Source organism: Artemia franciscana, chromosome 1, assembly GCF_032884065.1.
Source record: "Artemia franciscana chromosome 1, ASM3288406v1, whole genome shotgun sequence".
NCBI classification, from domain to species: Eukaryota; Metazoa; Arthropoda; class Branchiopoda; order Anostraca; family Artemiidae; genus Artemia; species Artemia franciscana.
In genome coordinates, this window is record NC_088863.1 from 2,847,197 (window position 1) to 2,875,117 (window position 27,921).

A 27,921-nucleotide genomic window follows, 5' to 3' on the forward strand; every position below is an offset into this window, starting at 1 on the left:
AGAATGAGCTAATTTTGCCAGCTAATTCCCCAGAGAAATCGGACGAATAATTCTAGTCCCATATTACTTGGTCAGGATTGATTTAATGCCACCAGTACCCATCGTAGCAAGGCTTATGATTAGGAATTTTGAAATAAATTTTCCATTTACTAAAGAGGTTGAATCTTGTTTGGATCCTAAAAAGGGACAAATATTAGCCGAACTTTTACTTCTCCCTAATTTGGTTAGGATCTCATGTCCTCTTCTGGTAGTTGGGCTCACTTTCAAGAATTCAGACACCCTCACCCTTCTGCCTCACAGAAGTTAGGTCGATCCCGGTTTTTAAGAGCACATAACTAGAATATTGAATGTAATTCCTATATAGGTTTGGCTCTGAGCTGACAACCCGACTTAAATTCATATCCTAAGTTATAATTTAGTTTCTCTCTACCCTCGGATAGGTCAGAATGGTCATGGGCCTCCAAAAGACACAATAGAACCCTACCTTTTACATCTCACAGAGTGTGATTTAGATGCAATAAAATGTTATCGTAGATGTCCAATCGTCAAAGCTTAATGATATCCCTCCCCCTACAGAGGTCTGAACAGGCTGTACCTTAGGAAGGCTTAACGTAGGAATTGGCTCTCATATTTTTCCAAATTTCATATATGTCGAAATCTAATAACTTGTTATGGCATATATCCTGGTAGCATAAATTTAGCCTCACCTAAACCGGAACTCATAGAGGCAGGTTTGGCCTGACCAGTTGTGACGACCAGTTGTGGCCTGACGACCAGTTGTGGTAAGTGTTATGATGACAATAATTGAGAAACCTCTTATGAAAATCGTGTAAGGATATGAGCCTCCAAAAGTACGGCTAGGATCCTAACAATTACTTCTCATTAAATTTCGTTGAGAGGCAACGAACCTTTCTGGTAGATGTACCGATGACAATATCTATGGATATCTTCCCCATCGAGAGGTTGAATTTCGCCCAGACACCAAAAATGCACAACTTGGATACTCACTCTTGCTACTCTCCAAGCTTGTTTGATATTCGAAGTCACTACCCTGTAGATGTTCTAAAGACAACGAGCCCTTTATCCAGCCCCCCTTCCTATAGAGGTTAGATCATAGAGGTAAAGATGTTTGATGAAGTATAATCAATATTAAAAAGCATACTCATTGACTTACTTTAAAGTATTTTAAAAGGTTTGGAAACAGATGAAAAGGTAGAAATCCATGGAGGAATACAAAAAAGAAAATACGGATGAAAAAAGAAATGATAAACGGTTTTGGGGAAAAATGGTAAAGGCATGACATCATACTAGTACAATCATCAAGCATAATGACAGAATTAGCCAAACTTAGGAAATTTACAGGTTAAGGTACCAATAATCACTGTTTAAGTTTGCTTGCGATTTTTTTTCTTTTGCCAGTAAATTGTTATATTTGGTTAAACATCATATGACTATTTTCAGTTGCAATTGGCACGGGTCGCTCTTTACTGACAGAATTCTGCCATGACCTGTTTCTCTGGCTCTTTACTTTTCAGACAAAACCAATATTCTTTCATTTATTTAATTAAGATAACTACTACTCCTACTACTAATAACTCACTGCAGTACCGAGCCGGCAAGTCACACAGCTACGCAAACTCCTCCTCCAACCTAATCTTTTCAAGTCCTCCTCTTTACACCCTTCCAGAAAGTTCCCATTTCCTTTTTAAATCATTATTTATGACGTCCTTCCAATCTGAAAGATGCACAGCACTGATCCAACCTTTCACTGAACCAATTAAGAAAAGTGTCCAAGGAAAATGCATTATTAGTCCTGGTAAATTTAGCTTGTAATTCAAAACCTCGCTAAAAAGACTCAAATTGAATATGTTTGGCTTGCATCTAATATCACAAATCTTAGTCGATTTCACCTTTCAAAACCTTACAACAGTCTAACTGTGCCCCATATTCTCATGGAAAACCTGTTAACATGTGTAATATGACAATAGACATACTACTACTGCTACTCCTATTACTAATAACTCTTTGCAGTACTGAGCCGCCAAGCCACACAGCTACGCACGCTCCTCCTCCAACCTAATCTTTTCAAGGCATCCCTCTTTACACCCTCCCAGGAAGTTCCCATTTCCTTTAAATCTTTATTTATGACATCCTCCCATCCCAGATGAGGATGACCTGCTTTCCTTGCAGCCCCAGATTTTTGGCCAAAAAGGACAATAGACATAAGAACAGTAGTAAAAAAAATACGACCACCCCTTCCATATGAAGTGGCTCTAATAAAAAAAATAATCTGACATTGAAGCCTTATAGCCTTATACTGTACGAAACGCTAGAGCGTTATTCTCTGATATAATGATTATTCTCTTATATGGTGATTAAATAAAAAAAACTAATTTTTTTAGCTGAAAGTAAGGAGCGACATTAAAACTTAAAACGAACAGAAATTACTCCGTATATGAAATGAGTTGTCCCCTCCGCAACCCCTCGCTCTTTACGCTAAAGCTTTTAATTGTTTTAAAAAGTAGAATTGTGGCAAAGAGTCAAACTTTAGCGTAAAGAGCGAGGGGTTGCGGAGGGGACACCTCATTTCATATACGGAGTAATTTCTGTTCGTTTTTTTTTAATGTCGCTCCTTACTTTCAGCTAAAAAAAATTAGTTTTTTTTTATTTAATTTCTGAACGTTTTTGAATTAATGCATGTTTGGTTTTGGCTCTCCGCACTTAAATTATTAAAATGAAATTTGTATATTAATTCTTTTTTTTGGCTAAATGGCTTTCACTTAGTTTTGATCAGACGATTTTGAGAAATAAGGGGTGGAGAAGGAGGCCTACTTGCCCTCGAATTTTTTGGTTACTTAAAAAGGCAACTAGAACTTTTAATTTTTAACGAACGTTTTTATTAGTAAAAAATATACGTAACTTAAGAATTAACTTACGTAACAAACTTTCATAACTTTATATTTTTATTATGTATACGAGGGGGTTTGTACCCTCGTTAATACCTCGCTCTTTACACTAAATCGTAAGTTTTGTCCCAATTCTTTAAGAATGACCCCTGAATCAGAAAGGCCGTAGAATAAATAGTTGAAATTACTAAAAATACTTTAGCATAAAGAGCAAGGTATTTATGTCCTCCTAAATACCTCGCTCTTTATGCTAAAGTATTTTTAGAACCCCTCATATGCGTAATAATCTCTGTTCGTTTTAAGTTTCAATGCTACTTCTTCCTTTCATTTGAAAAAACGTTTTCATGTTTATTTTTCATTGTTTTCTTATAGTAATGCTAGAGAATCCTGCGCCCTTGTCATTTAATTTTTCTTCCCCCATGACAGATTCCTCCAAGAAAAGATCCTCCAACATAGCCCCCTCTCCTCAGCCCCCTGAATAAAATTCCCCCTGAAAACGTCTGTACACTTCCCAATAACCATTACTATAACCATTACCATTACTCCCCCAGGGATTGTGGGGGAGTAAGTCATCCCCAAAGACATAGTTTATATGGTTTTCGACTATGCTGAACAAAATGGCTATCTCAAAATTTTGATTTGTTGGCTTTGGAAAAAAAATTAGCGTGGGAGGGGGCCTAGATGCCCTCCAATTTTTTTGGTCACTTAAAAAGGGCACTAGAACTTTTCATTTCCGTTAGAATGAGCCCTCTTGCGACATTCTAGGACCACTTGGTCGATACGATGACCCCTGGGGAAAAGAAAAAAAAAAAAAAAACAAATAAACACGCACCCGTGATTTGTCTTCTGGCAAAAAATACAAAATTCCACATTTTTGTAGATAGGAGCTTGAAACTTCTACAGTAGGGTTCTCTGATACGCTGAATCTGATGGTGTCATTTTCGTTAAGATCCTATGACTTTTAGGGGGTGTTTCCCCCTATTTTCCTAAATAAGGCACATTTTCTCAGGCTCGTAACTTTTGATGGGTATAACTAAACTTGATGAAACTTGTATATTTAAAATCAGCATTAAAATGCGATTCTTTTAATGTAGCTACTGATATCAAAATTCAATTTTTTAGAGTTTTGGTTACTATTGAGCCGGGTCGCTCGTTACTACAGTTCGTTACCACGAACTGTTTGATAGAAAATTTAATGGAAAACTCAAATATTAAAACAGCGTCACCAGCCACAATTGTTTGTTTATACTAGTGAAGACCCTTTTAAACAAAGGCCGATCAATCTTTGAGGTTTTCATTACATTAGTATTATACATTGAAATTAATAAAAAAAAATTATGAAATATAGTATTAAAATATGCCTTCCCTTGCACCGTGCGGGATTGAACCTAGGAACCCTCAATTGGTAGACCTGGTTACTTCCAATACACTGGCACAAGGGTTAATTTTAGTATTATTTTAAAAGGTTATGTTTATTGGAATAATCATTATTTGTTGGCTTAAAGCTCCACTCAATTATGTCCATGGATAGTAAACATAGTTGCTTTTGTAAGTATTTGTTGCTGAAATTATAATTGTAATTGGATTGTTTTTGGAGAACAAAGGAGAGAAACTTAAGAAAAAGTAACTTTACAGAAAAAAACGAACAGAAATTATGGAGTCTACTAAATATCTTATCTAAATACTATCTATTTAAACAGACAATAATAGTGTATATATTTATTTATTTTGTCTGGAAAATGGCTCCAAGTATTTTTTTGAATATATAGAAATTGTTTTTAGACAGAGTGGGAATACCCCTAGAAAGTCAAAGCATCTTAATAAAAATCCTACCATCAGATTTGGCATATCAGAAAATAAAGAGTGAGAATGCCCCTATAAAGTCAAAGTATCTTAAGAAAAATCGTACCATCACATACGACACATCAGACAATCATACTACAAGGGTTTCTCGCTTCCATCTGCAAAAATGTAAATTTTTTTGATTTTTACCCGAAGAAAGATGACAGATGCGTGTTCATTAGATTTTTTGGCCAGGGTGATCGTATCGAGCCAATGGTCGTATAAGATCGGGAGAGGGCTTGCTAAAACGGAAATTACAGTTCTAATTCCACGCTAAGTCACCACTTAGCCCGTTTTGCACTGAGTCAAAACTTGTTTCCTTTTCACCAATTTAGGAATAATCTCTCTTTTTGCACTAGGTCAGGGATTCAAAAATTATGCGGCTTGAACGTCGATTGTTTCTTGCTATCCGCCATTCAGTTGCTAACAATCATTCATAGTGAAAACACCTAAACTCGTTTAACCAGTGATGTAATTTGTTCGTGTCATACCGGATGCAGGGAATTGATTTGGATTAGCCTGCTGCAAACCTAATTTGGATAATATCTGTCGCTATTTGAAGTTGTGGGGTCGTAAAAAAAGCCCCCCTTGCATATACTTCTTTGTCTCATGCTAATTAGTAGTTTACTATGTCGTCTTGGAAAATCAGAAATATTGCGGTTGCTAAGTTTCAGGGTTATCCCCTGTGGCCAGTTAAAATTATTGGTGAAGTCAAGCAAGCGTCAGGTCCAGCAAAATTCACCGTTTTCTGCTACGGGTCGCATGATTTTCAAACAGTCTCTACCGAAAGCCTCTATGACGTCAAATTAAAGAGAACACAGGCACTGCAAAAAACTACTAACGAGGCCAAGCTCGCTTTCTATGAAATGGACAACGATCCATAAATCTACCAGCCATACTTGGAAAAATATCGTGCTAAGCGGAAGGGCTCTGTTTCTAACAGCACCGATCAACCAGGACATCTTTCGAAAAATCTTCCGTCAAATCTAAGCCCGGATATAGGCAACCAATCTTCTGACCTGAGCATCAGACTAACTCAGACCCGACAAGAATTGGAAGCTGTAAAAGCGTATGTCAGGGAAGAAATCTCACGTGAAGTTTCTGATCGCATAAACAATCACCTCCCGCACTCGGCTGGATCAATTATATCTGACGTATATGATTCTTTGATGGTCGAGTACTCGCCAAAATTTGATTTTTATCGAAAATCAACTAAAATCGCTAAAAAACAGCTTCATGATCCTCGAAGAGCGAGTGACAAAGATCGAGAATAGACTTATATTGGGATTATATTCCCAATACACGATATTGGGCGGGAAGATAGGCTGGATTCGCTTAATTTTAGTGGTGTCAAACAAGCTCCGGGTGCTGATGTAAAAGTGTGTATTAATAGTATTATCTCGGACAAGATGGGAGTACAGGTTACTGTTTCGGAACATAGATTTACCCTTCCAGTAAGTTCTACGTGGCCTGATATGATTACCCCGGTACTCGCCCAGTTTTCGTCTAAGGATGTGGCTAGAAAGGTATCTGCTGCTAAGAGCAAACTGGCCAAATCTGGTATATTTTTGTCAGGAAGTTTAAATAAGAAGCGACGAGAAATACTGCAACTGGCTCGTGATAGGTTAGGTAACCACAACGTATGTGATCACTGCGTATTTTCGCTCGATCTGGAACTGACACTCGGCCACGCCGACTGTGGAGTTGTGACGACATATATTCTGTTTTTTCGTTATAGTAGTTACAAATGTGTACTTTAGTATTTACATTCTTTCGTAGTAATAGTTCTTGATAGGAAGTAGGATAATTTATTTATGAATGTTTTTGCGATTGCTACGATTAGAAAATAATCATTTTTCGTTGGATTATATTTTGTCGGGTGATGTTGGTAGCCGGTCGGAATTTTCGGATAAACAGCCTGCAAGGCTTAGTAAATATGTTGCAATAGATGATGTGAGTGCACCCGTTATGCTGTGCGGATTCCAGATTCTCCACTGGAATTGTCATTTAACCTCTTCACATGAAGATTTAGTTGATATAATTAACAGACTTGACACTGAGGTGCAAGTGAAAGGTATTTGTGAATCCTTTATTAGTGACCAGTGTCCTGCTTCGTTATTTAATTTTCTAGATTACACACTTATTTCCAAGAACCGGTCAGCGATGGGAAGGGGAGGTTTAGCATTTATAATCAAGGATGATGTAAAATTTAAAGTAAGGGAAGATTTGTCTTTATGGATTGAAGGTAAGATTGAAACTTTTGCTATTGAAATAGCGACAAGTAATAATAATCCACTTCTTATTTCATTGGTGGATATACCCCCTAGTGCTAGCCCGGATTTTTTCCTAGAGGAATTCGAAATTTTAATATCTGAAATAATTCGAAATTTTAATAAAATGTTTATCATGGGTGTTTTTAATTTCGATTTGTTAGATCTTCAGGCCAAAAATTTGGATTTCCTTAATGTCAAGCTTTCATTTGGTTTTCCCCCGGTAAATTCTATCCCATCCCGAATAACGGACCATTCTGCAACTTTGATTGATAATGTTTTCGTCAGTGAAGTTATGGTGGAAGATAGCTTATGTGACGTATTAACCCATTCTAGTTCGGACCACTTACTGCTTCTTTGTTCGTTGCAGAAGTTATCAGATTGTAAAATTAAAAGAAAAAATAAGATTCTTCGGCATGACACGAAAGAAGTTAATCTGGCTAAATTTAAGATTTCAGATAGTTTTCTGATATTTTTTTTCAGATATCCTTTACTCTGTGTTTGAGAAAAATTGCCCATTGAATGAAATTAATTGCAAGAATGCTAAACCAAGAAAGACATGTGCGCGATTGGGGGGGATAGCTCCCTCCAATCACTATTAATTTTAAATCAGAGCCCTTTTGATGTTTCTACGACAACTCTTTCGATACGAATTGCCCTGGTCAAAAATAAAAATAATAACAATAATAATAGTACATTGTGCCAACATCGTTCTTTACTTAGGCAGCGCTGTTGTGCTGCCTATGATACGTTATTGCGAACTGTTTGATACCAGATAATAACATTAAAGCAACTAGTGCCATGTCTGCGGATAATATTGCTATGTTAAAGGTAGGAAATAAGGTTTTTAGCTGGTTTCGTATTGAATCATGAGTTAAACAGGATTGCGTTATATCCCCATTTAAATGGATCATTTTGACGAATTTTGTCCGAAAGAACACGGCAAATGCCAAGGAGAAACATGGAATCAATTGGTAAAGAATAGGTTTTTAGTGGTCAGGGTGCAAAAATAGAATTACAACTTAGTGTTAAAAGACTAGGTCGTTTTGACTGGGAACAAGTGAAGGTGAGGCTGGGCAATGAGAAATTTGATCAAGCGGATAGCTTGACTTATCTGGGTGGTATTATTAGTAGAGATGGTGGATGCAGTGAAGATTTAAAGGCTAGAATAGCCAAGGCCCAGGGTGTTTTTTTAAGAGGTGTAGAAAGTTTGGAAACAAACTTAAGGAATTTAACTCAGCGAGGCAAGGTAAGCTACAGTGATGACAAAGGCCAACTATGGTTCTGAAACGTGGGCACTCAAAAAGACGGAGGAGGATCTATTACAGGTTTTGTAGTAGAATGGTCTACTGGTTGTTTTTGGGTACCTATCTCGGTGATATTTCTTCAAACTGTAAGCCCTACGAAAAATTTGATTATACCTCACTTTCTAGTCCTTAGAAAAATTCAACTATCTAGAGTCGAATACAAAGAAGGATGTCGCCTAATGGGGGCGGAGGAGGTCGTAAAGAAGGATTTAGAGGAAATTGGAACCTCTAAGGAGGGTGTTCGAATAAACTGACCAATAAGTTTAGATCAAGGAGGGTAAATTCAATTATTCAAACAAGAACTAGATACAGAAAACATAACCTGGTTATAGAAGAAGATTATAAATCTCAAGCAACACGAGTTTCTTATATCCTAAAGCGTCCGATAAAATCAGCAATTCCACACGGTCAGACTCAATCAACTTCTTTTCTTTAAAAACAGACAACATTTTGGGATGACAAAGAATATAAGAGAGCTATGAATGAAAACGAGGCTATTAGTCGATTCCAAAAGTACCCTTCCTCTGAAAAACTTTTGGTGTTGAGAAAAGCTGAATCACTTGTGAAGACTAATTCAGTCCATCTGTCAGTCTTGTTCTTGGCATTTCTGTACAGTACAGTAGAGATTCAGTGCCTTGCAAACGAGGGTCAGGGGTATAAATATGTTTTTCCAAATCCAGGAGGGTGTTTCTGTTCTTATGAAAATGCCAAAGATAGGTATTTTCGTTGAAAAATACAGGAAAGGGAATTTTCAAAATCAAAGGGAGATAAAAATTCAAAGGGAGAGAAAATTGCTCCGCCCCAATTTAGCGAGCTGATTGACATAGGCTGACGGCTTAATGTTGGTCGTACCGCTCATTTTTTTATTTCAAGCTGTCTATAATAATGATAGATGGTAATAAGCTTACCTAAGCTATGGATGTCAGGTGATTGATTTTTCTTCTAACGATAATTTCGACAGGATCTGTGCCTGTCATCATCAGGTAAAATTCAAATTTCTTGCCAGAAAGTAAAATCACTAAATAAATTAAACTAAAAACACTGAACAACAATAATGATGAGCTGAATCTGGAATTATTGTTGTGCCATGGCCCGAATTTTGGTATAGGCATTGATGGCTGCTGTCCTAGTGGATCTTACAGAGATTGGGCCTTTAGGAAAGAGGTGGAGTTTTTTGTGAGTTTTCAATTTATGGGTGATTGGTTCCCAAATTTCGCTAATATGAAACTCACCATTGTCTTTATCGATGGCTGGTTTATTTTTAGCAATTTCCAAAGCTTCTTTGATTTTCTGCTTTAAGAGTTGTGGGACAATAGCAAAAAGTTGGGCTTGGTCAAACTTAATGGAGTGGGAAGGGTTTTCAAAGATATGATGGGCCAATGCAGAGAAATTATCATCCTCCTTTATTTTTTGTCTTTTTAAGGCAGGCATCAATGGAATCAGCATGTTCTTTTAATCGGTGATGTAGAGATCTCATGGTACGACCTATATAGGTGTCACCACAGCTGCAAGGAATCTCATATACCCCTGGTGGATCTGAAGTAATCTTATCCCGCTGAAGTAAATTGATCTGATTGATTGATAAATTATAAAAAATCAGGAAATCGATTTCATGAAAAAGAACTTTATTTGGAGTGGTAGTTTTGCTAGTAGCGGGTGCGAAAAAGAAAAGAAAATAAAAAGAACAGGATCTGTGCCTGTCATCATCAGGTAAAATTCAAATTTCTTGCCAGAAAGTAAAATCACTAAATAAATTAAACTAAAAACACTGAACAACAATAATGATGAGCTGAATCTGGAATTATTGTTGTGCCATGGCCCGAATTTTGGTAGAGGCATTGATGGCTGCTGTCCTAGTGGATCTTACAGAGATTGGGCCTTTAGGAAAGAGGTGGAGTTTTTTGTGAGTTTTCAATTTATGGGTGATTGGTTCCCAAATTTCGCTAATATGAAACTCACCATTGTCTTTATCGATGGCTGGTTTATTTTTAGCAATTTCCAAAGCTTCTCTGATTTTCTGCTTTAAGAGTTGTGGGACAATAGCAATAAGTTGGGCTTGGTCAAACTTAATGGAGTGGGAAGGGTCTTCAAAGATATGATGGGCCAATGCAGAGAAATTATCTTCCTCCTTTAGCTTTGTCTTTTTAAGGCAGGCATCAATGGAATCAGCATGTTCTTTTAATCGGTGATGTAGAGGTCTCATGGTACGACCTATATAGGTGTCACCACAGCTGCAAGGAATCTCATATACCCCTGGTGGATCTGAAGTAATCTTATCCCGCTGAAGTAAATTGATCTGATTGATTGATTAAATTATAAAAAATCAGGAAATCGATTTAATGAAAAAGAACTTCATTTGGAGTTGTAGTTTTGCTAGTAGCGGGTGCGAAAAAGAAAAGAAAAGAAAAAGAACATGGATGAAAAATATGCTAAAAGCATATGGCATCAAATAGCTTTAGAAGATGGGGCTGTAGTTTGAAGGTGAATTTTTTTGTGAATCCACTGAAAGTTAATTTTCAAATTGTCAAAGATGAAAAGTGTTGTCAAATTCAGCGAATTAGTTTTGCCTAATTAATTGCATTGTTCAAGGTGGCAGCACCTAGCAAAAATGTTATGCTGTCGTAAAAAATTCATTTTTGTTAAACAGCCAAAGGAAAAACCTTAGAAAATCGTGGTTTTCAGGTGTGAATAGACCTAAGATGGCTCCAGGTGTAAAAGTATTTTTATGTTCTTGGTAATTTAAAAAACATGATTTATTAGGAACGATGAGGAATGAAAAAGAATGATGGTATAAATTAAATTACAATTAACTAAATTTTATTTGTATTTGAGTAAGGTTTTGGCAAGTTTGTCAATACTAGTAAGTGAATTTCTTTCATGCTATATTGGATAATAATGTGTTGTTTAAAAGTTTTTTGAAATTAAGTAAAAAAAAAAACAAGTTTTTTTTAACTGAAAGTAAGGAGCGACAATAAAACTTAAATCGAACAAAAAGTACTCCGTATATGAAAGGGACTGTTCCCTCCTCAACGTCCTGCTCTTTACGCTAAAGTTTGACTCTTTCTCTCAACTCTACTTTTTAAGACAGTAAAAAAACTTTAGCGAAAAGAGCGGAACGTTGAGGAGGGAACAGCCCTTTCATATACGGAGTAATTTCTGTTCGTTTCAAGTTTTATTGTCGCTCCTTAATTTGAGTAAAAAAAAAAATTTATTATTTATTTAATTTCTGAACGCTTTTGAATTAATACATGTTTTGATTTGGGCTCTCCGCACATGAATAATCAAAACGAGATTTACATATTAATTTCATTTTTTTGGCTAAATGGCTTTCTCATAGTTTTGATCGGATGATTTTGAAAAAAAATAACCGCGGGAGTAGGCCTAGTTACCCTCCAATTTTTTGGTTATTTAAAAAGGCACCTAGAACTTTTAATTTTTATGAACGTTTTTATTAGTAAAAATATACCTAACTTACGAATTAACTTACGTAACGAACTTTTATATTCGTATGTTTTTATTACTTATATGAGGAGGTTCACCCCCTCGTCAATACCTTGCTATTTACACTAAAGCTTAAAGTTTGTCCCAATTCCTTAAGAATGATTCCTGAATCACAAAAGCCGTAGAATTAATAGTTGAAATTAATAAAATTACTTTAGCGTAAAGAGCAAAACATTAGGAGGGGGTGAACCCCCCATATGTATAATAATTTCTGTTCGTTTTAAAGTTTAATAATGCTCCTTACTTTCAGTTGAAAAATTTTTTCATATATATTTTTTCATTGTTTTTTTTCAAAAAATGCTAAATAATTTTTCCCCCATTACAAATCCTCCATGAAACTTTCCCCCGCATAACCCCCTCCCGCATATGTGTGTAACTTGCAGCCCCTACCACGGGGTTATCTGATACGCTGGATCTGATGGTGTGATTTTCGTTAAGATTCTATGATTGTTAAGGGGTGTTTCCCCCTATTTTCTAAAATAAGGCAAATTTCAATAAAATATTTTCGATAAAACATTTAATTAAATTAATTGCATGTTGTTAGTAAAGCATAGCCCTTTTAGTAGATATAGTTTGTAATTAATTACTGTTGGGGCTATCGGATTGAATTTTATACTGAAGATATTTATACGTGGTCTACAAAAACAAGCTAAATATTTATTGAATAGACATCGTAAAAATAAGTGAATTAAAATCAGTAAAAAAGTAAATTTTCAAAAGCAAAATAAACTTAAATGAAAAAGAAACGTAAAATTAATGGGTAACTAAATATAACTCTAGTAAACAAAATTAGGTAGAAACTCAGGTTAAATAATATGAATAGAATTTAAGGTCTGTCAATAAGACATAAATGAGCGCGGCGTCTAACTTGTCATTTCCAGTTTGGTGAATAAAAACAACACTGGCCTTTAATTGGTGCATAAAGAGGAAAATATAGGTCTAGGAGTGATTCAAAACAAATTGATCTGATGAGTCTTGTATTATTGCAGAGCTTTTTTTTTCGTAAAAAAATGGATTAAATCAGGAGGGTGGAATTTTGTAAAGTAAGCGCAAAAAAAAAAAATTTTTCCCCAGACTAAATCCTGGATTTGATTATGATTACCCTTGTATTTTTAAATATTCAATTAAATTAATTTCAGCTGTCGATAAAATTGACGCTATCAGTCTGATAAGGCTTGATGTATGATCATTATGGGGCGAGGGTAATTCTCCTCCGAACAAAGAGATTTGTGTTATATACCATAGAAAATTAAGGTAGTTGGGATATATGCAACAAATTAAAAAAAATGGTTTGCAGAGAAGTTCTTATTGTCGAATTGCCTAAAACTTTTATTTAATTGTAAATTTCTTAAAAGGTTTACTAGTTCTTGCAAATTTATTGTTATTTAGTTTATCCAAATGTCAATTCATAGCAGGGCTTTTTCATTGGGTGTATGGTGTGTTTTTTTTGTTTTTTTTTTCTTTGGTCATTACGGCGAAGTAGGAAACATTTAGTTATATTGTAAATCCTCAAGCTCTCCTCTTTTGAATTTAATTCTTCTTATTGGTCAGGTTTATTGGGCAATACAAATTTAATTTAGCCAAAAAAAAAGAAGAAGCATTTTTGAATAAATAGATTTACCTGACACTTAACATGAATAATTCTCAAATAATTCGTTCATTTCGGAGACGAAAAATAGATAATTCTGGCCTGTATACAGAGGTTAAAAGCAGCCTCTTATTAACAGTCTTTGTAGAAATAGTGTCTAATATATATTTTGTCAAAGTTTTGCATAATTGTCAGGGGGAAGGTGATTATTATTTCTGAAATAATTTCTTCTCTTCTTTTTTTTAAAGTTACCCCTTCATAAACTTTTAAAAATACAGTTGTTTTTTTTTTCGCTATGCTCCTATATTCCGGTCAAATTATCAACAATTTACAGGTGAACCTGTAACAATTTACATTTTAATTTGTAACAATTTACAGGTGAACCTGTAACAATTTACATTTTAATTTGTAACAATTTACAGTGAACCTGTAATTCAACAATTCACCTGTACAATTTATACAGGTGAACCTGTAACAATTTACATTTCAATTTGTAACAATTTACAGGTGAACCTGTAACAATTTACAGTGAACCTGTAATTCAACAATTCACCTGTACAATTTGTACAGGTGAACCTGTAACAAATTACATTTTAATTTGTAACAATTTACAGTGAACCTGTAATTCAACAATTCACCTGTACAATTTGTACAGGTGAACCTGTACACTTGGTCAATATTTTCGCTACCCAACGTCACCTTTTCATCTTCACTTATTCTTAGCCATAGAGACTTAATCTTCTTAAAATTAATTTTTAGAACTATTCTAGCCCCCTAACTCGCAAAACCTCTAAGAGTTAATTCATTCTGCTCACACTTTCATTTAGGAGGCTTCAATCATCAGCATAATCTAAGTCCAGGAAAATTTTCCCTCCCCATTTGATTCTGTAGTCTCCCATTACCTTTCCTGTGCTCTTTAAAACAAAGTCCAAAGACTACGTTGGATTAAATTTTCTTGGAGGAGTTACCGGGGAGCGGGAGGGGTATATTTCATACATGGTGAGCCAGCTTTACTGGCATTATTACAAACAAAGAGAAAATATTCATTACATGAAGGGTTGCCACCTCCTCAATACCTTGCTAGTTACACTAACGTTTGACTGTTCGCCCAATTTTTTAAGAGCGTCTACTGAAACACGGTGGTCGTTTAATTAGAATAGGAACGTTTTTTGTTTTTTAAGTGCTAACAGCTGTAACATAAAGAGCAAGGTATTGAGGAGGGGGCAACCCTTCATGTACGGCATAAATATGCCAAAATTAATGGGCAAATTTCGTTTTAATTTTTCATGTACCATGAACCAAATTCGAATTTCCTTTAGCTGAAAAACATTCAGAAATTAAAGGTTTTTATTATCATTTTAAATTGAGATACGTTTTGTACAATTTATTTCGAAATAAATAGTTTCCATACTAATTTTTAAACAAGAGCTAAGAGCTCATATAGCACTTGTGACGGGGCCGGAAGAGCCAAGAGCTCATATGGTATGAGCTCTAGCAAAATTCTAAGAAAATACATTATTTAAAAGGAAAATCAGAGGCTTATTGCCGGTCGGAATTTAAAATAAGAGCTCTGAGTCACGAGGTCCTTTTAAGTATAAAAATTCAAATATCAAAAGATCCGATGACCCACTCGTAAGTTATAAATACCTCATTTTTTTCTGATTTTTCCACTTCCTTTAGCCCCCGGATGGTCAAATGGGGGAAACTTGCTTTCAAATATCTAAATAGATTGTATTAAGTCATTTCTTCTGTAATTTGATTGTATATGATTCCTTGGTCTTATCATGCTCTTTTTCTTGTATGCTTATATTCATTGGTCTACTTTTGCAGTATTAGCAGAGTTTTTAACTAGTTTTCTTATTCATTTAAATTGTCAAAGGTGTTTTCTATAGGGTGTTGGCTTGTGAGATGTTTCAAACAGGCTAAATTGGCTACTTAGGTCTACTTTTGCAGTATTAGCAGAGTTTTTAACTAGTTTTCTTATTCATTTAAATTGTCAAAGGTGTTTTCTATAGGGTGTTGGCTTGTAAAATGTTTCAAACAGGCTAAATTGGATACTTAGGTCTACTTTTGCAGTATTAGCAGAGTTTTTAACTAGTTTTCTTATTCATTTAAATTGTCAAAGGTGTTTTCTATAGGGTGTTGGCTTGTGAGATGTTTCAAACAGGCTAAATTGGCTACTTAGGTCTACTTTTGCAGTATTAGCAGAGTTTTTAACTAGTTTTCTTATTCATTTAAATTGTCAAAGGTGTTTTCTATAGGGTGTTGGCTTGTGAGATGTTTCAAACAGGCTAAATTGGATACTTAAGTCTACTTTTGCAGTATTAGCAGAGTTTTTAACTAGTTTTCTTATTCATTTAAATTGTCAAAGGTGTTTTCTATAGGGTGTTGGCTTGTGAGATGTTTCAAACAGGCTAAATTGGCTACTTAGGTCTACTTTTGCAGTATTAGCAGAGTTTTTAACTAGTTTTCTTATTCATTTAAATTGTCCAAGGTGTTTTCTATAGGGTGTTGGCTTGTGAGATGTTTCAAACAGGCTAAATTGGATACTTAGGTCTACTTTTGCAGTATTAGCAGAGTTTTTAACTAGTTTTCTTATTCATTTAAATTGTCAAAGGTGTTTTTCTATAGGGTGTCGGCTTGTGAGATGCTTCAAACAGGCTAAATTGGCTACTTAGGTCTACTTTTGCAGTATTAGCAGAGTTTTTAACTAGTTTTCTTATTCATTTAAATTGTCAAAGGTGTTTTCTATAGGGTGTTGGCTTGTGAGATGTTTCAAACAGGCTAAATTGGATACTTAGGTCTACTTTTGCAGTATTAGCAGAGTTTTTAACTAGTTTTCTTATTCATTTAAATTGTCAAAGGTGTTTTCTATAGGGTGTTGGCTTGTGAGATGTTTCAAACAGGCTAAATTGGATACTTAGGTCTACTTTTGCAGTATTAGCAGAGTTTTTAACTAGTTTTCTTATTCATTTAAATTGTCAAAGGTGTTTTCTATAGGGTGTTGGCTTGTGAGATGTTTCAAACAGGCTAAATTGGCTACTTAGGTCTACTTTTGCAGTATTAGCAGAGTTTTTAACTAGTTTTCTTATTCATTTAAATTGTCAAAGGTGTTTTTCTATAGGGTGTTGGCTTGTGAGATGTTTCAAACAGGCTAAATTGGATACTTAGGTCTACTTTTGCAGTATTAGCAGAGTTTTTAACTAGTTTTCTTATTCATTTAAATTGTCAAAGGTGTTTTTCTATAGGGTGTCGGCTTGTGAGATGCTTCAAACAAGCTAAATTGGCTACTTAGGTCTACTTTTGCAGTATTAGCAGAGTTTTTAACTAGTTTTCTTATTCATTTAAATTGTCAAAGGTGTTTTCTATAGGGTGTTGGCTTGTGAGATGTTTCAAACAGGCTAAATTGGATACTTAGGTCTACTTTTGCAGTATTAGCAGAGTTTTTAACTAGTTTTCTTATTCATTTAAATTGTCAAAGGTGTTTTCTATAGGGTGTTGGCTTGTGAGATGTTTCAAACAGGCTAAATTGGATACTTAGGTCTACTTTTGCAGTATTAGCAGAGTTTTTAACTAGTTTTCTTATTCATTTAAATTGTCAAAGGTGTTTTTCTATAGGGTGTCGGCCTGTGAGATGCTTCAAACAGGCTAAATTGGCTACTTAGGTCTACTTTTGCAGTATTAGCAGAGTTTTTAACTAGTTTTCTTATTCATTTAAATTGTCAAAGGTGTTTTCTATAGGGTGTTGGCTTGTGAGATGTTTCAAACAGGCTAAATTGGATACTTAGGTCTACTTTTGCAGTATTAGCAGAGTCTCTAATAAGTTTTCTTCTTCATTTAAATTCTCAAAGGTGTTTTCTATAGGGTGTTGGCTTGTGAGATGTTTCAAACAGGCTAAATTGGCTACTTAGGTCTACTTTTGCAGTATTAGCAGAGTTTTTAACTAGTTTTCTTATTCATTTAAATTGTCAAAGGTGTTTTCTATAGGGTGTTGGCTTGTGAGATGTTTCAAACAGGCTAAATTGGATACTTAGGTCTACTTTTGCAGTATTAGCAGAGTTTTTAACTAGTTTTCTTATTCATTTAAATTGTCAAAGGTGTTTTCTATAGGGTGTTGGCTTGTGAGATGTTTCAAACAGGCTAAATTGGCTACTTAGGTCTACTTTTGCAGTATTAGCAGAGTTTTTAACTAGTTTTCTTATTCATTTAAATTGTCCAAGGTGTTTTCTATAGGGTGTTGGCTTGTGAGATGTTTCAAACAGGCTAAATTGGATACTTAGGTCTACTTTTGCAGTATTAGCAGAGTTTTTAACTAGTTTTCTTATTCATTTAAATTGTCAAAGGTGTTTTTCTATAGGGTGTCGGCTTGTGAGATGCTTCAAACAGGCTAAATTGGCTACTTAGGTCTACTTTTGCAGTATTAGCAGAGTTTTTAACTAGTTTTCTTATTCATTTAAATTGTCAAAGGTGTTTTCTATAGGGTGTTGGCTTGTGAGATGTTTCAAACAGGCTAAATTGGATACTTAGGTCTACTTTTGCAGTATTAGCAGAGTTTTTAACTAGTTTTCTTATTCATTTAAATTGTCAAAGGTGTTTTCTATAGGGTGTTGGCTTGTGAGATGTTTCAAACAGGCTAAATTGGATACTTAGGTCTACTTTTGCAGTATTAGCAGAGTTTTTAACTAGTTTTCTTATTCATTTAAATTGTCAAAGGTGTTTTCTATAGGGTGTTGGCTTGTGAGATGTTTCAAACAGGCTAAATTGGCTACTTAGGTCTACTTTTGCAGTATTAGCAGAGTTTTTAACTAGTTTTCTTATTCATTTAAATTGTCCAAGGTGTTTTCTATAGGGTGTTGGCTTGTGAGATGTTTCAAACAGGCTAAATTGGATACTTAGGTCTACTTTTGCAGTATTAGCAGAGTTTTTAACTAGTTTTCTTATTCATTTAAATTGTCAAAGGTGTTTTTCTATAGGGTGTCGGCTTGTGAGATGCTTCAAACAGGCTAAATTGGCTACTTAGGTCTACTTTTGCAGTATTAGCAGAGTTTTTAACTAGTTTTCTTATTCATTTAAATTGTCAAAGGTGTTTTCTATAGGGTGTTGGCTTGTGAGATGTTTCAAACAGGCTAAATTGGATACTTAGGTCTACTTTTGCAGTATTAGCAGAGTTTTTAACTAGTTTTCTTATTCATTTAAATTGTCAAAGGTGTTTTCTATAGGGTGTTGGCTTGTGAGATGTTTCAAACAGGCTAAATTGGATACTTAGGTCTACTTTTGCAGTATTAGCAGAGTTTTTAACTAGTTTTCTTATTCATTTAAATTGTCAAAGGTGTTTTCTATAGGGTGTTGGCTTGTGAGATGTTTCAAACAGGCTAAATTGGCTACTTAGGTCTACTTTTGCAGTATTAGCAGAGTTTTTAACTAGTTTTCTTATTCATTTAAATTGTCAAAGGTGTTTTTCTATAGGGTGTTGGCTTGTGAGATGTTTCAAACAGGCTAAATTGGATACTTAGGTCTACTTTTGCAGTATTAGCAGAGTTTTTAACTAGTTTTCTTATTCATTTAAATTGTCAAAGGTGTTTTTCTATAGGGTGTCGGCTTGTGAGATGCTTCAAACAAGCTAAATTGGCTACTTAGGTCTACTTTTGCAGTATTAGCAGAGTTTTTAACTAGTTTTCTTATTCATTTAAATTGTCAAAGGTGTTTTCTATAGGGTGTTGGCTTGTGAGATGTTTCAAACAGGCTAAATTGGATACTTAGGTCTACTTTTGCAGTATTAGCAGAGTTTTTAACTAGTTTTCTTATTCATTTAAATTGTCAAAGGTGTTTTCTATAGGGTGTTGGCTTGTGAGATGTTTCAAACAGGCTAAATTGGATACTTAGGTCTACTTTTGCAGTATTAGCAGAGTTTTTAACTAGTTTTCTTATTCATTTAAATTGTCAAAGGTGTTTTTCTATAGGGTGTCGGCCTGTGAGATGCTTCAAACAGGCTAAATTGGCTACTTAGGTCTACTTTTGCAGTATTAGCAGAGTTTTTAACTAGTTTTCTTATTCATTTAAATTGTCAAAGGTGTTTTCTATAGGGTGTTGGCTTGTGAGATGTTTCAAACAGGCTAAATTGGATACTTAGGTCTACTTTTGCAGTATTAGCAGAGTCTCTAATAAGTTTTCTTCTTCATTTAAATTCTCAAAGGTGTTTTCTATAGGGTGTTGGCTTGTGAGATGTTTCAAACAGGCTAAATTGGCTACTTAGGTCTACTTTTGCAGTATTAGCAGAGTTTTTAACTAGTTTTCTTATTCATTTAAATTGTCAAAGGTGTTTTCTATAGGGTGTTGGCTTGTGAGATGTTTCAAACAGGCTAAATTGGATACTTAGGTCTACTTTTGCAGTATTAGCAGAGTTTTTAACTAGTTTTCTTATTCATTTAAATTGTCAAAGGTGTTTTCTATAGGGTGTTGGCTTGTGAGATGTTTCAAACAGGCTAAATTGGCTACTTAGGTCTACTTTTGCAGTATTAGCAGAGTTTTTAACTAGTTTTCTTATTCATTTAAATTGTCCAAGGTGTTTTCTATAGGGTGTTGGCTTGTGAGATGTTTCAAACAGGCTAAATTGGATACTTAGGTCTACTTTTGCAGTATTAGCAGAGTTTTTAACTAGTTTTCTTATTCATTTAAATTGTCAAAGGTGTTTTTCTATAGGGTGTCGGCTTGTGAGATGCTTCAAACAGGCTAAATTGGCTACTTAGGTCTACTTTTGCAGTATTAGCAGAGTTTTTAACTAGTTTTCTTATTCATTTAAATTGTCAAAGGTGTTTTCTATAGGGTGTTGGCTTGTGAGATGTTTCAAACAGGCTAAATTGGATACTTAGGTCTACTTTTGCAGTATTAGCAGAGTTTTTAACTAGTTTTCTTATTCATTTAAATTGTCAAAGGTGTTTTCTATAGGGTGTTGGCTTGTGAGATGTTTCAAACAGGCTAAATTGGATACTTAGGTCTACTTTTGCAGTATTAGCAGAGTTTTTAACTAGTTTTCTTATTCATTTAAATTGTCAAAGGTGTTTTCTATAGGGTGTTGGCTTGTGAGATGTTTCAAACAGGCTAAATTGGCTACTTAGGTCTACTTTTGCAGTATTAGCAGAGTTTTTAACTAGTTTTCTTATTCATTTAAATTGTCAAAGGTGTTTTTCTATAGGGTGTTGGCTTGTGAGATGTTTCAAACAGGCTAAATTGGATACTTAGGTCTACTTTTGCAGTATTAGCAGAGTTTTTAACTAGTTTTCTTATTCATTTAAATTGTCAAAGGTGTTTTTCTATAGGGTGTCGGCTTGTGAGATGCTTCAAACAAGCTAAATTGGCTACTTAGGTCTACTTTTGCAGTATTAGCAGAGTTTTTAACTAGTTTTCTTATTCATTTAAATTGTCAAAGGTGTTTTCTATAGGGTGTTGGCTTGTGAGATGTTTCAAACAGGCTAAATTGGATACTTAGGTCTACTTTTGCAGTATTAGCAGAGTTTTTAACTAGTTTTCTTATTCATTTAAATTGTCAAAGGTGTTTTCTATAGGGTGTTGGCTTGTGAGATGTTTCAAACAGGCTAAATTGGATACTTAGGTCTACTTTTGCAGTATTAGCAGAGTTTTTAACTAGTTTTCTTATTCATTTAAATTGTCAAAGGTGTTTTTCTATAGGGTGTCGGCCTGTGAGATGCTTCAAACAGGCTAAATTGGCTACTTAGGTCTACTTTTGCAGTATTAGCAGAGTTTTTAACTAGTTTTCTTATTCATTTAAATTGTCAAAGGTGTTTTCTATAGGGTGTTGGCTTGTGAGATGTTTCAAACAGGCTAAATTGGATACTTAGGTCTACTTTTGCAGTATTAGCAGAGTCTCTAATAAGTTTTCTTCTTCATTTAAATTCTCAAAGGTGTTTTCTATAGGGTGTTGGCTTGTGAGATGTTTCAAACAGGCTAAATTGGCTACTTAGGTCTACTTTTGCAGTATCAGCAGAATTTCTAATAAGTTTTCTTATTCATTTAAATTATCAAAGGTGTTTTTTATAAGGTGTTGGCTTGTGAGATGTTTCAGACAGGCTAAATTGGCTACTTAGGTCTACGTTTGTAGTACCAGCAGAATTTCTAATTCTGCACATACACTTCAAGTAAGAAAAATACTTATCTCTATAGTCAGAATTGCATCCATGAATCCAAAGTTATTGTGCATTTGCATCAGAAAGGAAATTAATATTCACCATATACAGACCTAGCCTATACCAATTCAGGGTATATATTTGCACGTTAGTGAGTATATGTGTATGTATGTGTATATGTGTGTATGTGTATGTGTGTATGTATATGTATGTATATGTATGTGTATATATATATATATATATATATATATATATATATATATATATATATATATATATATATATATATATATATGTATATATGTAAGCCCTATAGATAGGTAGAGTAGCTCCATAGGAGGCTTAGGCCAAGTAGGACCTTGTCCCAGTGGGGCCCATAATAGAAACTGGGACACCCTCCCCTGGGGGTCATAATTTCAGGTGGAGGAGGAAGAAGGCCCCTCAAATGTACACTCAGCAGGGCCAACTGCCGTGTTCACGCGTCAGATGAGATACAAACCTTCTCCCAGTAATGGGTTAAATTGCATGGTGAAGCAGAACACCATCGTGGGAGGATCCTCTATAGGAGGACAACTGCGGCAGGGCGTAAGATCCAGATTTATGGACAACGGCCTCTGTAAAGGGCTGCCTCGACCCTTTCGGGGTACCTGCAAGACTGGGAAACTTGCGGTCAATTTTTCCCACTTGAGGAGTGGCGCCCCTCGAGGAAATTATAGCCTAGTAAACAACACAGCACTCGTACGGGATTCTGATTATTGGATAATTTTCTGGGCTTGGTTTGTTTTGATGGGCGTTTTCGGGCTGAAAAACCTCTTCCTAGCTAATTTATCTACTATGGGCTGCCTCCCCGTAGTAGCATAATATTTGTAGGCATGAATATATAATGAGTCGGAGGTAATAGGCTTGGGACTGTCTGTGCAGGATTTCGACTCTTGTTGATAGAAGAGCATCGCCAAGTGCTGAAAACCATGTTGTGACCAAGATGGGCCCAGGATTGCACAAAGCCTCCAACTTACTGGAGGTCCCAGGGACTTCTTGCTGTCCGGTTCTAAGCCGGCTTAAGCGCTTCGGTGTAGACTTGAGAAGATATGTTGGTCCCCATCCTGCACTGGTATCCGGGATCACTGCTTTTCTTGAGGCCAAAATAATTTCAAAGATTTAAAGAACATGAAAATTGGAACTTGGAATGTTACGACGTTAAAAAATGACTATCGCATCGACATTTTGACTGACGAATTCAGACGGTTTGAACTGGATTTATTAGGAGTTTCAGAAACTCATATCCCAGGGGTAGGAAGCATGAAATTAGGTGACATAGAATTTGTTTACTCAGGAAGGAAGGATGGGGTACATAGACAGGGAGTAGGGCTCATGATGAATAAGGAAGCTGCTAAGTCTTGTTTAGGCTGGGAAGGTATTAATAATAGAATACTAATTGCTCATTTTATGACTAAAAAGTTTAGGGTATCAGTTATAGTAGTATATGCCCCCATTGAACCAACTGATGGAGATACTAGTGACTCAGATGAATTTTACTTACAGTTACAGGAGCAAATAGACAGGGTACCAGGTAGAAATATGGTGTTTTTGCTAGGAGATTTTAATGCCCAGGTTGGTAGAAATAGGGATAGATGGTATCCTAGCCTAGGTAATTTTGGTGTAGGAAAAGAAAACAGTAATGGCTATAGGCTTTTGCAATTTTGTAGGTATAACAACCTAGTTATAACCAATACGGTGTTTGGTCACAAAATGGCCCATAAGTTGACATGGTATTCACGTGATGGTAAGACAGCAAACCTTATTGATTATGTTATTGTAAACAGAAGACTAGCAGGATCAATACAAAATACTAGGGTGTATAGGAGTGCCGTTATTGATGTTAAAAGTAAAGATCACCATCTGGTAGTGTCTAAGGTTAATTTAAAGCTGAAATTTCGGAAGAGTAACTCCCTCCCGGGAAGTTATGATGTTGGTAGACTTCAGGATGAAAATTTGAGAAAAAAATTCCAGGAACAGTTGAGTACTAAACTTGAGGGTTTAAAATTTGACAATGTGGAAGATGGATGGAATAATTTCAGAAAAACAATTTGTGAAGTTGCTGATGGTGTCCTAGGGAAGAGTGCTAAGACAGCAACTAGGAATATAAGTGAAAAAGCTTTAGGTTTAATAGAGAGTAGAAGGGGTTTGTATAAGAATTATCTGAGCGATAGGTCGTATGAAAACAAAAGGAATGTAAAGAAAGTGGAGAAAGCATTAAAATATGAACTAAGGAGATGTGAAATGGAGGCGATGGATAAAATTGCTGAGGATCTGGAAGATGCGGCTAGACGGCATAATAGTAAAATATTATACTGGCATGTTAATAAATTGAAAGGGAGTAGCCGATCCGGACTAGTCCCAGTTAAAGATAGAAATGGGGTCACAATTAGTGATAAGGAAAAAGTTAAAGAAAGATGGGTGGAACATTTTGAGAATGTGCTAAACCGAGACACAGTTGCAGGAAAAGATATAGATAAAAATGAAAAAGTTTGTGATACCTTGGATGTGAAGGAAGATTTGTTTAGTGAGGAAGAATTAGCGACAGTACTAGAAGGATTAAAAAATAATAAGGCCCCAGGTGCTGATAGTATGATTAATGAGTTCCTTAAATATGGTGGCTCTGAGGTTAGGAATAAGCTACTGAAGATTATGAACATGATTTTTGAAAAAGGGGAAGTACCCAATGATTTTAGGAAAACCTTAATTAAACCACTGTATAAGAAAGGTGACAAGAGATAATGTCGGAATTATCGAGGCATTAGTCTGGTCTCTGTAGGTAGCAAATTACTGAGTAATATGATACTTTTTAGACTGAGACATGCTGTAGACAAAGTTTTAAGGGAAGAACAATGCGGTTTTAGAAAAGGTAGAGGATGTGTCGACCATGTTTTCACTCTTAGGTTAATATTTGAGAAGTCCCTTCGTTGTCAAACACCTTTGGTCCTTAGTTTTATCGATTATGAGCAAGCTTTCGATTCTATTGATAGAACAGCGTTAACAAAGGTCTTATCGTTATATGGTATACCAGAAAAATACATTAGAGTGATTTGCGCTATGTACGAGAATAATACTGCTGCGGTTAAGGTAGGAAATGAGGTTAGCAACTGGTTTTGTATCAAATCGGAGTTAAGCAGGGTTGTATTCTATCCCCCTTTATATGGATCATTTTGATGGACTTCGTCTTAAGGAGCACAGGAAAGGCAATTGGAGACCATGGAATCAAATGGGGAGGAAGAACGCTCCTGGACTTAGATTATGCTGATGATTTAAGCATATTAGATGAAAGTGTGAGCAAAATGAATGAATTTTTAGAGGTTTTACGAGTTCAGGGTGCTAAAATAGGCTTGAAAATTAATGTTAAGAAGACTAAGTCACTAAGGTTAGGAATAAGTGAAGATGAGCAGGTGACCTTAGGTAACGAAAAGATTGATCAGGTTGGGAGCTTCAGTTACCTTGGTAGTATTATTAGTAAAGATGGTGGGAGCAGTGAAGATGTTAAAAGTAGAATAGCTAAAGCTCAGGTTGTTTTTTCACAGTTAAAAAAAGTTTGGAAGAATAGAAAGATAAGCCTACAAACCAAGATTAGAATATTGGAAGCTACAGTGATGACAGTGGTCAAATATGGCTCTGAAGCATGGACACTCCGAAAAGCAGATGAAAATTTACTAGATGTTTTCCAGAGAAATTGCCTACGGATTGTTCTGGGTACCCGGCTGACTGACCGTATTTCAAACAGTAGGTTGTACGAAAAGTGTGGTTCAATCCCGCTTTCTGGGGCTATAATGAAAGAAAGGTTGAGATGGCTAGGCCACGTTCTACGGATGAAGGATGACAGATTACCGAAGATTGTCCTTTTTGGCCAACCGTCTGGGGCTACACGGAAAGCAGGTCGTCCTTGTCTGGGTTGGGAGGATGTCATAAATAAGGATTTAAAGGAAATGGGAACTTCCTGGGAGGGTGTAAAGAGGGAGGCTTTAAATAGATTAGGTTGGAGGAGGAGCGTGCGTAGCTGTGTTGGCCTCAGGCGGCTTGGTGCTGCAGTGAGTTATTAGTAGTAGTAGTAGTAGTAGTAGTATTTCTGCAGCTCCCTGACATGCCTACCAATTTTCATCGTCCTAGCACGTCCAGAAGCACCAAACTAGCCAAATCACTGAACCCCACCCCCTAACTCCCCCAAAGAGAGCAGATCCAGTACGGTTACAAAAATCACGTATCTACAACATTTGCTTGTTCTACCCACCAGGTTTCATCCCGATTCCTCCACTACAAGCGTTTTCCAAGATTTCCAGTTTCCCCCTCCAACCCCCCCCCCCCCCCCCCCCAACGTCAACAGCTCTGGTCGGTATTTGAAATAAGAGCTCTGAGACACGATTTCCTTCTAAATATCAAATTTCATTAAGATCCGATCACCCGTTCTTAAGTTAAAAATACCTCAATTTTTCTAATTTTTCCAAATTAACACCCAATCATGCATCTATAACTTGTGCTTATTCTTCCCATCAAGTTTTATCCCGACCTCTCCACTCTAAGCGTTTTCCAAGATTTCTGTCTCCCCCTCCAATTCCCTATGTCCCCGGATCCGATTCGAATTAAAAATGGAGCATCTGAGACATAAGATCCTTCTATATATCAAGTTTCATTAAGATCCGATCACCCATTCGTAAGATAAAGATACCTCAATTTTCACAATTTCTAACAATTCCGGTTTCCCCCTCCAACTCCCCCAATGTCACCGGATCCGGTTGGGATTTAAAACGAAAGCTCTAAAGAACAAGATCCGTCTAAATATCAAATTTCATTAAGACCTGATCACCCGTTCGTAAGTTACAAATACCTCATTTTTTTTCTAATTTTTCCAAATTATTCCCCCCCCCCCCCCAACTCCATCAAAGAGAGCAGATCCGGTCCGGTTATGTCAGTCACGTATCTTGGACTTGTTTTTATTCTTCCCACCAAGTTTCATCCTGATCTCTCCGCTTTATGTGTTTTCCAAGTTTTCTACCCCAGCCCCCCCCCCCCAATGACGCTGGATCTGGTCGATATTCTTCCAAACATCAACTTTCATTAAGATCTGATCAACCGTTGGTAAGTTAAAAATATTTTATTTTTTTCTATTTTCCGAATTAACGGGCCCTCCACTCTCCCCCCCCCCAGATGGTCAAATCGGGGAAAACGACTATTTCTAATTTAATCTGGTCCGGTCCCTGATACGCCTGCTAAATTTCATCGTCCTAGCTTACCTGGAAGTGCCTAAAGTAGCAAAACCGGGACCGACAGAATGTGTGATTGCTATATGTCACTTGGTTAATACCAAGTGCCATAAAAAAAAAAACACAAAAAAAAAAAATAGGAAAACGCGAAGATTCAAGATTTGGAGAAGTGGGACTTAACAAAATGCACCCTCCTTAAATTTTGAATATAGGGTATTATTTAAATTATATGAATACAATATTTCACTGCATTTTGTGATGTAATATAAATAGTGATTATCTCTGACCTAATTTGGCAGTTTAAAGCAAGTATCTTCGTTTCTTTAATCAAATTCCAAGAAAAATCGTTAGCAACGATTTTACTTTTTTTATGGCACTTGGTATCTACCAAGTGCCTTAATGAAATTTTGGATCTTAATGAAATTTGATACTTAGAAGGATATCGTGTCTCAGAGCTCTTATTTTAAATCCCGACCGGATCCGGTGACATTGGGGGGAGATGGGTGGGAACCTAAAATCTTGGAAAACGCTTACAGTGGAGGGATCGGGATTAAACTTGACGGGAAAATAAGCAGAAGTCCTAGATACGGGATTGACATAACCTTAACGGATCCGCTTGGGGGAGTTGGTGGGGGTTAATTCTGAAAAATTAGAAAAAATGACGTATTTTTAACTTACGAAGGAGTGATCGGATCTTCATGAAGCTTCATATTTAGAAGGACCTCGTAACTCAGATCTCTTTTTTTGAATCCCAACTGGATCCAGCGTCATTGGGGGAGGGCAGTTGAGTTGGGGGGGGGGGGAAATCTTAGAGAATACTTAAAGCGGAGAGACCTGGATGAAACTGGATGGGAAGAATGAAAACCTGTCTAAGATACGTGACTGACATAACCGGACCGGATCTGCTCTCTTTGGTGGAGTTGGGGGGGGGAGGTAATTTGGAAAAATGAGGTATTTGTAACTTACGAAAGGGTGACCAGATCTTAATGAAATTTGATATTTAGAAGGATCTTGTGCTTTAAAGAACTAATTTTAAATTCCGACCAGATCCTGTGACATTGGGGGGAGTTGGAGGGGGAAACCGGAATTCTTGGAAAACGTGAAAATGGGGGTATTT